Source organism: Peromyscus eremicus, chromosome 7, assembly GCF_949786415.1.
Source record: "Peromyscus eremicus chromosome 7, PerEre_H2_v1, whole genome shotgun sequence".
NCBI lineage: Eukaryota > Metazoa > Chordata > Mammalia > Rodentia > Cricetidae > Peromyscus > Peromyscus eremicus.
The window spans coordinates 28,287,860-28,301,551 of record NC_081422.1 but is presented as its reverse complement, the minus strand read 5'-3'; the positions used below and the strand labels follow the sequence as shown (position 1 = coordinate 28,301,551).

Here is a 13,692-nt window from a genome sequence, read left to right as displayed (position 1 = left end):
CTGGGACACAGCTGCAAAGATTGTTGGAGAAAGTCCCCTGCCGGAGAACACTCTCTACAAGCAGCCTCCTCCTGCAGATTCTCAGAGGTATCAGAGTAAAGGGCACAAGGATGCATCTAACCTCTGAAAGTGGATGAAAACCCTAAAATATGGGGTTTTACAACAGGGGAGAGTTTGGAATGAATAACCGGGGGTGGGGGGGGGCAGAGTGTGAGGATAGCCCTTCCTGTGTGCCCTTGAAACATGTCTTAATTTCCTTCTGATTGGGACGCATGGCTCACCTGAACATTTGGGAAGCCAAGGGCAGCCAGAGCCAGACAAGAGCTCCCCATTTGATGAAGACTACAGTATGTGCAGTGAGGAGGTTGAGGAAGGAAAAAGCCTGCCAGGAATCTCATCTGCAGGACTGAAAGCAGCTGCCTGCTCCTGGGCTCCAGTGTTTATGGGTAGGAAGGCGGGGTCTGGGTCCCGGAGAGGAAGGCAGAGCCTCATCTGCCCGGGCTGATAAGTGGTCCTACAAGACAAGCAGAAGGGTCGGGGCAGAGATCTGAGAGCATCCAGATGCTCTGCACAGCAGGCCCAGTTCCTGACTAAGATGGGCTTTAATGTCTGACTCAGCTCCTGTGGAGAGGGCCTGGTTGAAGACACAGATCACTTCCCACCCCAGGCAGGGAGGGACCAAGGCTATGAAGAGCTACCGGCTGCTGCATCTCTGCACCCCAGGACACAGGCCCCAGCCCCCATACACTGCTCAGAACTGAAGACCAGGGGCTTAGGATTGATGTGATCAGTAAAACAAGGAGTAAGGCTTAGTTAGACACTGTTTCCCAAGTTTTAGATACTTTAATGGATTCAACTCTCAAAGCAGGAGCAATCAGCAAAAGCATTGTTATGTCCTCTCTCCTTGATGAATGAGAAATCGAGTCTCAAAATGAGGCAGCAACTCTCCCATGATTGCAGCTAATAAAATGCCACTGCAATGAATCATTCCCCGCGCATACTGTTTCCACAGCATCCCTGGGCTCACTAACACAGGTAGCCACTGAATACAGCTAGCTCCCTTGATGTCTGGGGAGAAAGAATACCCAAACATTACATGCAAATGTCTTGTTCACATTACATCCAGAAAGAGTGGAGAGAAGCTCGCAAAACTATATACCGTGTCTCGGAACGCTCGGTCCAGATGTTTCAAGGTTCTCTCCACCTGAAGAAAGGAAGTAAATTGCCTACTTCCTTCTCTCAGGAGTATGACAGAACAAAGAAAGCCAAGACAAAAGCAGGGGAGGATGAAGAGAAAGCCATGGGGCTGAGGGGCCTGTGGCAGATCAGCCTGGCCTGTAGGAAGCAAAACCTTTCTGTGAGCCTGGGGGAAAGGACAGGGAGGGCCTCTCTTTCCTCCTGATCTCAAGCCCCTTATTAGGAAAATCCTAGTGAAGGGAAAAAACAAGGGATGATGATAGATGAGAGAGAGACAGAGACAGAGACAGAGACAGAGACAGCAAAACAGAGATAGAGCAAACACTGAACGACAATGGGGCCGCTCTAAGTTCTTTTCTAACTCTCCCAGTCTGTGAACTCTGCTGGTTTGGGACGTGACCCAGAGCCTGGAACTCCAGAACTCTCATCAGGGAAAAAAGACTGGAAGCATATTTCTAGGCTTTCTGATATGGTGGACGCTAGAGAGCAAGGGTAGGCAAGGACCCGCGAAGGGAAGGGGCTAGGACACGAAAAACAGCCAGGAGGAAAGGAACAACGTGGCTTAGAAATGACATCCAGCAGGTACAAGTGGGAGGTGAGATGGGTCTGAGATTCTGGCCTTATTCTGGTCCTAAGCCTCCCACCCAAGGCAGGAAACATGGGGTTCTGTAGCCAGGAGCCTTGGTTGTTCCTTTGGCGGCTGGCCAATCCTTATGCAGTTCATGGTTGGTGGACCCCTTTGGTGTCTGAGTCCCCATTAGTCTGTGGGCTCTGTGAGCAGAGGAATCATGTTACTTCTGGCCCTGATGCACCCAGAGACATTGTGTTTTTATGGGTGGATGGATGGGTGGATGGGTGGATGGATGGATGGATGAACAGATGAATAGATGGGTGGGTGGATGGATGATGTATAGATATATGTATTTACATATGCATGTATGTATGTATATGTGGATGGATGGATAGATGGATGAATGGGATGGATGGACAGATGAATGGATGGGTGGGTGGATGAATGATGTATAGATATATGTATTTACATATGCATGTGTGTATGTATATATATATATATATGGATGGGTAGATGGATGGATGGATGATGTATAGATATATGTATTCACACATGCATGCATGTATGTACATATGGATGGATGGATGGATGAATGGACGGATGGATGGATGGAAAATGCATATACAAAGCTGATGTCCAGTATGGCTGATCACTGTACATCTCTGCTGCACTCCCACCCAATCCTCATGAGTTCAGAGCTCTGATAGGAGCATCTATCCTGTCCTGATTCTCCTTTCAGTCTGGCCCAGAGATGACACGCATGCAGAGCCAGCAGAACCCCTGTCCTGGTATTCATCTATTGGCTCTAATCTCTGCCAGCCTGGTGGGAGGAGGAAACAGTTGGGGGGTGGAGAAGGGGCTGTGCCCTGAATAGTGTAAAAATGGAGAGTTTTAGCCAGAGATTGCTTTTTATTTCGAGGACTGAAAGCAAACACCACAGTACAGGGATGTCGTCTCCAATTTCGTCCTTAGCTCAAGACCAAATAAAAGGCTGCCATGAATAGCAAAGTCAAGACTCCAGCAGATGGTGCTGAAGACAAAATCCTATGTGGTCCTGACTCCCACATCCAATTCCACATACCTCTACTGTCCTTTGTCAGCAGTCCTACATTCTGCTGCAAGCCAGACACTGCAGAACTACAGGGACAGTATAAAGTACTGCAAAAGAGCCAGCCAGGTTCCTGTGTGAACCGTCACATAGCCTACCAGGGACTAGCCACGTGATTGCTGTTGTGATGAACTCTAGAAAGAAATGCATGGCATTCTTTGAGACCACAAGAGAAGCCCCTAGTGTCATCGGGCAGTTAGGGAGGGCATCTCTTAGGAAGCTACTTTGAGGATTTGGGAGAATGACCCGGTCAAAACTGGCGGGAAAGAGTGTTCCCTGCAAAGACATTGGTTGAAAATCACCCTGGAAGCTGAGAGCAAGCCAAAGCAATAGTAAACGCACACACATGTAACATCAAGGCTGTGCCTGCCTGAGACTTGCGGCTTAGGAACAGGCTATTGTGAGCCTGGTAGTCCAGTGGTGCCTTAGGAAGGGTGATGTAGCAAAGGGCCAGGTGAGATGAGTCTGAGAACCTGACCTTATTTGGATCCTAAGCATTCTGACCCAAGGCGGGGTTCATGGGGTTCGGTAACTGGGAACTTTCATTGTTTCTTTGATGGCCTGGGCACTCATCAGCGGTATTAGTGAAAACCTAAGGCAAGGCCAGGCTCTGGCTAGTCATTGGACAACCTGTGCTAAACTATGCCTCACAGACTGAAAAGAAAGCCGGTACCCGGAAAAGAGAATGGGCTTAGGGGGGTCTCTGGAAAAAAGAAACACAGAAAGTTCAGCCTGAAGAACTCGTGAGGATGAGCAAGCTTAGAATAATTTCAAAGAGTAGAAACATTCCCAGGTAAAGCTAGAAGAGCATGAGACGATCCAGGAAGATCTGCATCCCAGATGGTAAGGAGTAGGTCAGCCCTGGGAGAAATTGGACCAGGGCTCCCAGAACTGGGGTCAGAGGACTTCCGGGGATGCCAGGAGTGAACCACTGCTGGTCCCTTTGCAGATGGGTGGCAAGCAAAGCAGGCGGGAAGGAAGCTTGTGCAGTGGTGCCAACCTTGAGGGAAAATGAGTTCCCAGCATTCCAGACCCAGGAGAGTCCCAAGGCATTTCCCAGGCAGCAGAACGGGTGGCGTGTGTTGGCAGAATCACGTCCCTACATTTGAAAGACTGAGAAGATTTCATGGTACCAGCTGGAGAGAGAAAGGACTGGGGTGGGGGCACATTTAGCTTAGGATAGTTTACATTTTACTGAAGATGTTTTCATCTCCCAAGTCAGTGGCTGCCAACATCCTGCTCCCAGCACATGCAGAGATGGAACCCAGGGCCTTGTGCCTATTAGGCCGATGCATATCACCCAGCTGTACTCCGGGCCCCACCAAACTTACTAAGCAGCAGAAATATTTCCAAATAAAAGCTGAGGAGGCAAGCTCACAGAGAACTGATCAGGAAGGAGCGGCAGTGGTTTCAATGATGGGGTTGGGTGAGCCCCAGCTCTCAAGCCTCATTCCCACACTCGGAGCTCCAGGTCTCCTTGGGGCAATGCGGGAAAGCCACTGCCAACGGCGACAGGAAAGATGGACTAACCATGGACCAGAGATCAGAGTCAGGGCTGAAGGTCACCAGCACAGAACTGATAACTGAAGACAGCCGCGGCATCTCTGGGGGAAACAGTATAATGTTCAGTGTGGGGACATGCTCAGTTAGGTGTAGATGGAGAACAGCCTGTGGCCTTGAGCGAAACATTCAGCAGCCCAGTGCTGCGGCCATGTTAAATCATGCTTGTAGCTTCGTCTCTGTTCCTGTGTGTGCCTCCTGTCCAGCTTCCATCCTTCCTTCTGTCCCTCACCCTGCCACAGCCACAGCATCCCTCTGTTTCTAGGCTCCTTGTTTTTGACTCTGTCATATTCCACTTTGTTACTCACCACAAAGTCTTTTTGGACTGTTTTGGGGTTCATTGGTTGTCGTTGTTATTGCCAGTGTTGTGTTTTGGGGACAGAGTCTCACTCTATAACCCAGGCTGGCCTGAAACTCACTATGCAGTTCAGGCTGGCCTTGAACTCTCAGTAATCTGCCTTCCTCAGCGTTGGAGTACTAGGATTGCAAGCAGACGTCACCACACCCAGTTTTGGGCTACATTTCAGGATTATATTTAGCCCCTGTGCCATCCTGAGGATTTGAACATATTCCTGAGTCACGACTTTAAGAGGAAGCAAGGGCGGACAGCTCCAGGGACATCACTGAAGATGGCTTATCAACATTCAGCCACACCTGCTAGGGAGAGTGTTATCTGCCAGTTCCTCCTCTGGGCTTTCTTCCTTCTTCTCCATACCTAGCCCAGCCTTCTGCTGCTACAACCCAGAGGGTTTCAGTGAGGAAAGCCAGCGGCTGTAGCTGGTCCCCAAGAAGCAAGAGGTTGCTCGGCCTTCTTGTACCCATTTTATATCCTCAGTGGAGCCCATGTCAGGAGAAAAGGCATCATACCACTGTTGTTCCTATGGCTGAGACTGTGAGGGGGGTCCGATGAGAGGAGGAACACAGTGAATCTTTTCTAAACAGCCCTGGGTTGGGATGTGGAGCCTTGAGTTCTGGCTTTATCGTCTTGAACAAATCACTTAATGAAAGGAGTGTTTATAAAAAGGAGGCAGACGATGATTATGCTAGAAGTTAATGAGTGGACCAAGGACCACATGCCAAACAACTGACCCGACCCTCACTGGCACTGACATGGGTAGAAACTGAAGCTCACATGGTTGGTGGAGTCATACGGCCACCAAGGCTAGATTTAAAGTGCTGGGGCATCCTGTGGGTTCAGACACTTCAACTTCATTGAATCCCTCCGTTTCTAGAGTCCTTGCAGCTGAAGCCTGTGCCTCGCCTCTGTGCAGGAGAAGAACCAGATCTCAGTGATGTGCCCACTCACTGGGGACCCAGGCTGGCGTTGTGGGACTCAGGGTTTGAGTAGCATGGAGAGAGTAGAGGTTTGGGGACCTTTTACCTCATGGACAACAATAACCAGACAGGTGTTCCTGCACTGCTCTGTGGAACAATGGAGAAGAAGCTCTCAGGGCAGAAGGCATCTGTCAACTTCTAAGCACACCACTGCCTGCCAGGGACCTTAAGTGGGGAACTGTGACCCTTGAAGAGCCAGCTTCCTAAGGTCCCCTCCCCCTGCTCTTCTTCCTCTTCCCTTTCGGCCTCCTCTTCTACCTTGTTTTCTCTGCAGCAACTCCCTGTTTCTCCTTGTCCCATGCTGTTGACTGCTTTTTAGATGCTTTGGGGTTTCTCAACAGAAAATATGAAATGATGTGTAAATTACTGGCTGGGGTGAGAGCTGGGATGGAGACGTCTTGAATGTAACTCAGTGACTAGTTTCCTCCAGATGGACATGGACATTCCCAGGGGTGTTGCTCAGACAGGGTCTGCTCTGGTGACCCTGTTGCAAGCCCAGGGACCCATATGATCCCTGTAGGATATTAGTCACTCCATAAAACCTCTGGGCCACTTTCCCAGGCTGTGGGGCCCTATAGTAGATTTCCCATAGGGTCTCTGAGCCTGAGAACCTATGGTCTCACAGCTTGGTGGTCGGTTCATGTTGCATCAGATTTTACTTGTCTCTGAAAACATGACTTCAGCAAATGTCCCCAGGCAAGGCTGTAAACTTTCTTAACTTCTCTCAGGGAGGAAGCTGCAGGCAAGACCGTGTATCATCCTTTCTCTAGCCTCCAAGCTCTGCAAGAGGGATCTAGCAGCCCTGCCTCAAGAAAATGCCAAGTGTATGTGCCCAAGGAAGCATGCCCTGGGAAGCCCAGGATGGCCTTGGGGCAAATAGGATAGCAGCAAAGATCTGGGAGAAAGAAGGTCCCCGGAATACCTGAGGACCAAGAAGCCTAGCTCTTAGATGGCAGACTGATGAGGTCAAGTGTGAAGCCCTCCCATTTCTTCCCTTTCTTGGGTTTGTTGGGCCTTGATCTAAATTTTTCCTTCTTCCCAACTCCTGATTCCATCTTTGGGTTCCCTTCCATATTCTAGCATTTCTTAGCAGCTGATAATTAAATGGGATAAGGAAGTGGGAAGAATATCCTATCAATGATGGCACAAGGGCCACATTTATTTAATATTCACCCTCTGCAGTAGGAAAGGCCTTATCTACAGAGAGAGGAATTCAGATTTAGAAAAAGGACAGAGATCAGAGAATCGGAGTTTAGAGAAGAAGAAGGGAATGTGGCCCAGACAGAGACAAGAACAGGTCTGGTTATGCTAGTTAGGGTTCTGTGCTGGGCTGTATCAAGCCAGCCAAGGGGACAGGCTGGTCCCACAAAGGATGTCCTTATGTTGATGGGGACAATCAGGCATAGTGGAGCTCTCAGGGCAAATATCCCAATTGGGATATTTGACAGCCAGGTGGCCAACATGTATCAGAGGAGACAGCAAAGCAGAGGCCAGTCCTGGTGCTGGAGGAGGGGAGATTTTGGTACCAGAAGTAGTTCTAGGGCAATATGAAGTATGAGAATAAATCTCCTAAGTGTTTGGAATAAGCCTCTCAATTTGTCACAGTCTACAGTTACCAAAGCCTCTCCAGTTACTGAAGCCTCTCCTAGAAGCTTGGGGAGAACTGAAAACCCATGGTGTGAACTACTTCACAAACTTAAGGAGACAAATGCATTTGATTATTCTGATTCAGCAATTGTGAAAGGCAAGGAATCTGGTGACTCTGTATATTAAATTTTTGACAATTTATGAAAAAATAAGGAAAATAATGGTATTAGTTGGGAGGATGCTACTGAGGCTGAGAACTTTGAATCCTCAACTTCTCAAGAGTGTATCTCATCTGAGAAAGTAGTGTCTCCACCCTCAGCAAAAGATTTACTCACACTCACACTCCTTGAAATATTGTCTTTCCACCTTTGACTGAGGAAATTAATTCTTCATTGTCTACTAAACCATCAGTGACTTTCCCTGAAGGAAATGCCAAAAAGACAATACTGATGTCCCTCAGGCTCACCAACAGTTGTTCCTAGACCTGTAACCAGACTTAAGATTAAGCAGGCTCTTAGAAGGGAGATCAAAAGGAGAGGTATAGTCCATGAGGAGGTGCAAATTCATCAAGCAGAAGTCTGGGAATATGGGAGGGAATGGATTTGAAGGGTGTGAGTAATGGTAGAAGGAACATAAAACTGGATCAGGCTGAGTTAATTAATATGGGCCCACTGAGGGGAGATTCTAGGTTTAATGTGAAGGCGTGCACAGTTTAACCAAGTGTCAAAAGTTTGTTTGATAGTTGGCTGTGGCATTTGTCAAAAGATGGCCTGCTGAAAAGGAATTGGAGGTACTTCATATCCCTTGGCTTAGTGTTGATGAAGGGATTTCAAGGCTAGGGAAAATCGCAGTATTCGAGTGGGTACACTGTGTAAATCTAATCCTCCACAATGGGAAAGCCTAGACGGCACACCCTTCATGAGTCCTATAAGACACAAAATGGGGAGAGGGCACCAGCTCATTAGAAGAGCTTTGTTGTTACCCTTTTCCCTGTGCCTGACCTTAGGGTTGGAGATGCTGCCCCTCAGTTGGACAAATTAAATGTAATGGGTTTAACTGGGCCCCCAGGTAGTGGGGGCAGGTGGCAGCATTGAATCACCAAAGGGAAGGTGATCCTTGCTATTGTGCTGGGCAGCATAGACAAAGCAATGTCCCTAATGGCCTAACCCATAATGGTCATCACGGGCAAAGTGAATTTTATGGTGAATGACTCATATGGACCTTTGGTACTGGCTAATCAATCATGGTGTCTCCAGGGATGCAATTGATAAGAAGCCTACTGTATTTTTATTTGATCCATATAAGCCGAAAATATCTCAAACAAATGAAAGAAAGTCTACATTGGATTGTGGCAAAAGGGAGCCTCAGCTCATGAACTAATTTCCAGACTTGAGACATTTTGCAGACCCAGAATCCCTAAAATGGAAGGATGGTCAGGTGCTCCAAGAAAGGACTTTGCTAAAATACCCAAGAGTTTTACTGTTGGCCTTTCTCCAATCCTTCCCTAGAAGAACCTATGGCCTTTTACAAGGGTGATTGTCCACTGGGGAAAGGGGAAAATAATAAGACTTTCTGGGGTCTATTGGATACTAGTTCAGAATTGACACTGATTCCAGAAGACCCCAATAAACATTGAGGTCCTCTGGTTAAAGTAGCAGCTTATGGAGAGCAGGTGATCAATGGAGTCCAACTCATAGTAGGTCCAACATTTACGGAACTCTTAGAGTGCCCACTTCCGGTAGCTCTTCTTTAGTTAAAAAAAAAAAAAAAAGTCAGACCTAAAGAGGTATTGCTGAGCCAGAAAGGAGCAAGCTTGCTATTGCCTGTTCCCCACTGAGTTTCAAAGAAAGTCCTGTGAGTGGGCCAGCTCACTACAGGTTCCATGCTTGAGGTAAACTCCCAGTATAATAGGGCAGCAACATACACTGGGTTTTCTGGGCAAGACCCACTTTCAAGATCCTCGTCCACATGTCTTCATAAATAGAACCTATCCGCTAGGCCAATGTGTCCTAATATAACAATGGGAATAAAGTTACTGCAACATGCTTGGATAAAGGGGAGTGAGCTTGGATCTGGCTTTGTGTCGGGGATGCTCCAAGCTTTCGGCCCATTGCACATAAATGAGCACACACACCTCCTCAGGTTCCCCGTGGACCCCTTACTGTGCAGCAGCATCCCTAGGCAGCAGCACCCTTCACCGCTTGACCTTCTGTTGCTTCAGTGGTCTTTCTCCATCTTCCCCCAGACATTCAGCAAATCATTGAGTCAGTGCAGGAATCTATTACAAGTTGAACATCCCAATTCACAACTCCAAAATCCAAAGTGCTCCAGAATCCATTTTTTTGAACACTAACATGATTTTACAAGAAGAAAATCCCACATCATGATATCTTGTTTCAGTCATAAAAATCACTTAAGACAATGCCTAAAATAACTTCAGGCTGTGTGTACAATGTGCATATAAAACATAAATGAATTTCATGTTTGGCTTCAGGTCCCATTCCCAAACTATTTCATTATGTGTATGCAAATATTTTAAGAAACCACCCCCATCAAAATTCGAAAATATCTAGGCCCAAGAATGTTGGTTAGATAAAGAATACTCAGCTTATATTTATACCTTCCTGGCCACTGCTTCTTAAGAAAGGGCCCAAGTTTACAATTCTGTGCCACCTCGTTGTCCCCTACACAGTAGATATTTTAATAACCATGCACTGGCAATGAGCCCAGTGGATCTATTTCTGGACGAAAGGAGAAGAATGAAGTCCAGAGCAGCAGAGGGCAGGAGGCCCACTGCAGGCTGCTGAGAGTACTCCAGAGTTATCACGTCATGAGGACCCCAGCACGTGGGCACTCACTCAATACCCACTCCGCCTGGCTCTTTCTTGTTTCATCCCACAATATACTACTTTGCACTTATGTTTAACGCCCCCCCCCCCACACACACCCCATTCTGCTCTCTTCCAGCTCTGTTTGCAACACCTTTCCACTCACCCAGGGATGACTTTCTGTAATAAGGAAAGCACAACACATTTGAGGATGGGCTAGAGAAGGGTGTGAATCACTAATGAAGGTAGGTGGTTTGGTACGGAGCTGTTGTTCTTGATGGTAGTCCCCCAAGACTACCTGCTGTCGTGCCCCCTTGCACCTCAAAAATGTAAGCTACAGTAACAGAAAAGCTGGCTTTAGAGCCAGCCTCTGTCCCAGGCCTCTCAGCCCTGCTCCTACACAGGGTCCCAGGCTCCGACTATGGGACAATCCAACAAAGCCTAGGTTTGGGTTGTTGGAGGGACCAATGCAATTGGGTTGTTGGAGAGACAATGTGGCTAACCCTTGGCATTTGTTTCAACTCAGCGTCATTCTCAGCTTTTCTCATGTGAAAATGAGAAATGACATTTAAGTCACAAGGCTTTACATAAATATTTAAATGAGATAACAGACATAACTTGCAGGTATCTGATCATGCAAAGATTAATATGCAAACCATTTTCCTTTTCTAGAGTAGCCGACTAGAAACAGGTTTGAAAGATCATATTAGCTACCAAAAGGGAGGGAAAAGAGGAAAAAGAAGGAAGAGAAAAAGAAAAGGAAGTGAGGGGAGTTAGTGATGTACTCAGGTGGAAAAATGATAAGGGTGAGCGGGCTACTCTTTGGATGGACAGAAAAGTTGTGAGCCATGACATAATGTAGTACATGCTGTGTAGAGGCTTCATGAAGGAGAGACTGTGTAGGAGGGTCTCATGGTAAAATGTGAAATGGGTTTTTGGTATACATAGGAGTCCAACAGTAGGCAGCAGGCCTGCTAGGCTGAGGCAAACCCTAATGGTGGACAGGCACAGAGAAGAGCGTGTAACAGAAGTGATGGGAAGTAGGCTGACAGAGGCAGGTTCTGCTATGTGGTAGAGGACCCAGTTGGCCATGCCGAGCAGTGAGGCTGGACTTGAGAAGTTCCCAGCAGGTGGAGGGGAGACAGACATGATCCCTTTGCCTAAGGAAGGGGCCTGAGAGAGCTGGAGGGGACACTGGGTAGGGTGGAGGCTGGAGAAAAGAGACAGTCTGTGGCCACTCCAAGTAAGGAAACCTACAGGTCAAAGGCACCGTCTGATGACGGCGGCATGGAATCCTCAAAGCCCTAACAGATACACAAACCCCTCAAATCTAAACCGGGTTCGGAGGCAGCCTCCCTTCCTGGTCCTTCCGGGCAGCTACAAGGCTGGGCCTTGCTCACAGCTGCCCTCTAACCCAGAGGCAAAGGTGACTAATCCAGAGGAAAGGCCCCCAAAACCAAAGGGAATATTTATTTTAAGTAGTTTGACGTCTGAAGGAAGGGGTGGAGGAATGGAGGGGGGGGCAAGGTCTGAATGGGAAGCCATGACATTCCCAGATCCTAGGCATTGTGTAAGGAGAAAAACTCCTCAAGATTGTGTTTGTCCAAGAAATCAGACAGCTCAGTCCCTGAGTCAAAACACTCAGGGTTGGAAGCCAGAGTTTCCTGGGCTGAGCGCAGTTACTAAATAAAATGAAAGGAAGGCACAATTAGAGGCATGAATTGTTAGGCCAGTGGGCCGGTTGCCAGGGCTGGAGCCCAGCAGATGTTATACGCAGAAAAGAGGCAATGTGGTCTGCCAGGCCCACCCACACCCCACTGTGCCCCGCTACCCATCCTGGCTCACTGTTGGTGTCAAAGCTAAAGCCTCCTGTGGCTCCACCTGCTCCCTGACTGCTGGGACATGAAAGGAATCTGTGAGCTCAACCAGGCCTATGGGCACACCAGTCAAATTAGGGCTGAACTCTTGCCCACTCTGGAGGTTTAAAAAAAAAAAATCACTTCTCTTGCTAACTTGGGGAATGGCTTCACTCTTGTCCTGTAAAGAATGAGCACCACAGCCAGGTGGTGGTGGCGTATGCCTTTAATCCCAGCACTTGGGAGGCAGAGCCAGGCGTATCTCTGTGAGTTCGAGGCCAGCCTGGTCTACAGAGCGAGATCCAGGACACGCACCAAAACTGCACAGAGAAACCCCGTCTCAAAAAACCAAAAAAAAAAAAAAAAAAAAAAAAAAAAAGAATGGGCACCACAAGAAGCTGGCCGGCCCCCTCAATCCTGACCGGAAAGACTGGGAAGAACAGAGGGGACTATACCCCCTATGGGCAAAGAGGGTACACAAGTCATCCGAATGTGAACAATAGGACGTAAGAGTGGGAGGGAGAGAGGAAGAGAAGGGAGGAAGAAGAGAGCTGAGGAGGAGGGGCTTGCCTGTACATCCTTTAATATCCCAGGCCTGTTCAGTTCTCTTCACCCAGCTCCTGCCCACTTCAGCCAGCTCAGCAACCACTACTCCATGCTCACACACACGAAGGCCGTAAGTAGTGTTCTCTACAGCCGTGGATTCTGTATCACTCGACACTGGGTGAAACACAGTGATGGAGAAAGAATGCTGTCTGGCAGTGTGACATCCTTTCTGTGTCCCCACTCACTGAGGATGACCTGTTGGGGGTTCTGCTGGATGTGTTTGGATTTATTCAGGGACCTAGGCATCATCAGATGACTCCCATAGGATTTCGGAAGATTCCCAGGACTTCACTGCTCAGGATCTTGTTTGTTGACACCTTCTAGAGCTCTCTGAAGCCTCAAGTGGGGTTTAGCTCAGCATTCATGGGTGTGACAAACTCCAAGGGAGGTGTGAAATTTCTTGTTAAATGTAAGGCAGAAACACGGCTCAGAAAGAACGAAAGAGGAAAGGCCAGCCAAAGCCTGCAGACTGTTGACTGTATCTGTTGATTTCAAAAATGCACAGGGGCGTGGCATTAAAAAAGAGTTAAATGGCTGATGTTTTTTATTGTGTTGTTGTTATTCTTGAAATCCTTTTAAAGGCATTTCTGAAGTGGTTCCCTTGAAACAGAAGAAATTATGCCTTGTATAGAGAAGTCTGAATCTCCTGTCACCTTCGCGGTAGAAGGCCTCTGGCTGCATTGAGGTCATCTAAGTATTTGTGGGGTGTGTAGCTGATACAAAGCTTATGCAGGTAGACCAGGGAGGGTCTGTGTTGTTTGTGAAGCCAGTGTCAGGAGCCCCTGTATCAGAACACACTTCTTTCCACCCATTCCACTGTGGGTGGTCTCAGAGCCCATTTGCTTGGGACCAGAGCCTGCCCTAAGTCAAACTGACAGAAGCCACCAGAAGCCACATTAACCATCTCTCAATAATGAGTAACTTAGACCAGAGCTGCAAAAGGTGAGTGCTGACCATGAAGCTAGGAAGCTTAAGGCCAGAATGGGGGACCCTCTTGAAGACTCAGAAGACCTTCTGGTGCTCCTCATGTTCTGCCAGATGGGG

At 47.9% G+C, this 13,692-nt stretch overlaps 1 long non-coding RNA gene across 2 annotated transcripts in view; it reads left to right on the top strand.

Annotated features, from left to right (window-relative positions):
* The first annotated feature begins 3,374 nt into the window (after positions 1 to 3,374).
* LOC131914845 (uncharacterized) overlaps positions 3,375 to 13,692 on the top strand; it is a 40,807-nt gene continuing 30,489 nt past the window's right edge. The window contains exons 1-3 of one of the 2 annotated variants that reach the window (XR_009380196.1): positions 3,375 to 3,719; positions 10,326 to 10,431; positions 12,646 to 13,183. This is a non-coding gene — a long non-coding RNA (uncharacterized LOC131914845). Of the gene's footprint in view, positions 3,720 to 10,325; positions 10,432 to 12,645; positions 13,184 to 13,692 lie in introns of those variants that run through there. The other variant, XR_009380195.1, reaches the window with a different exon arrangement.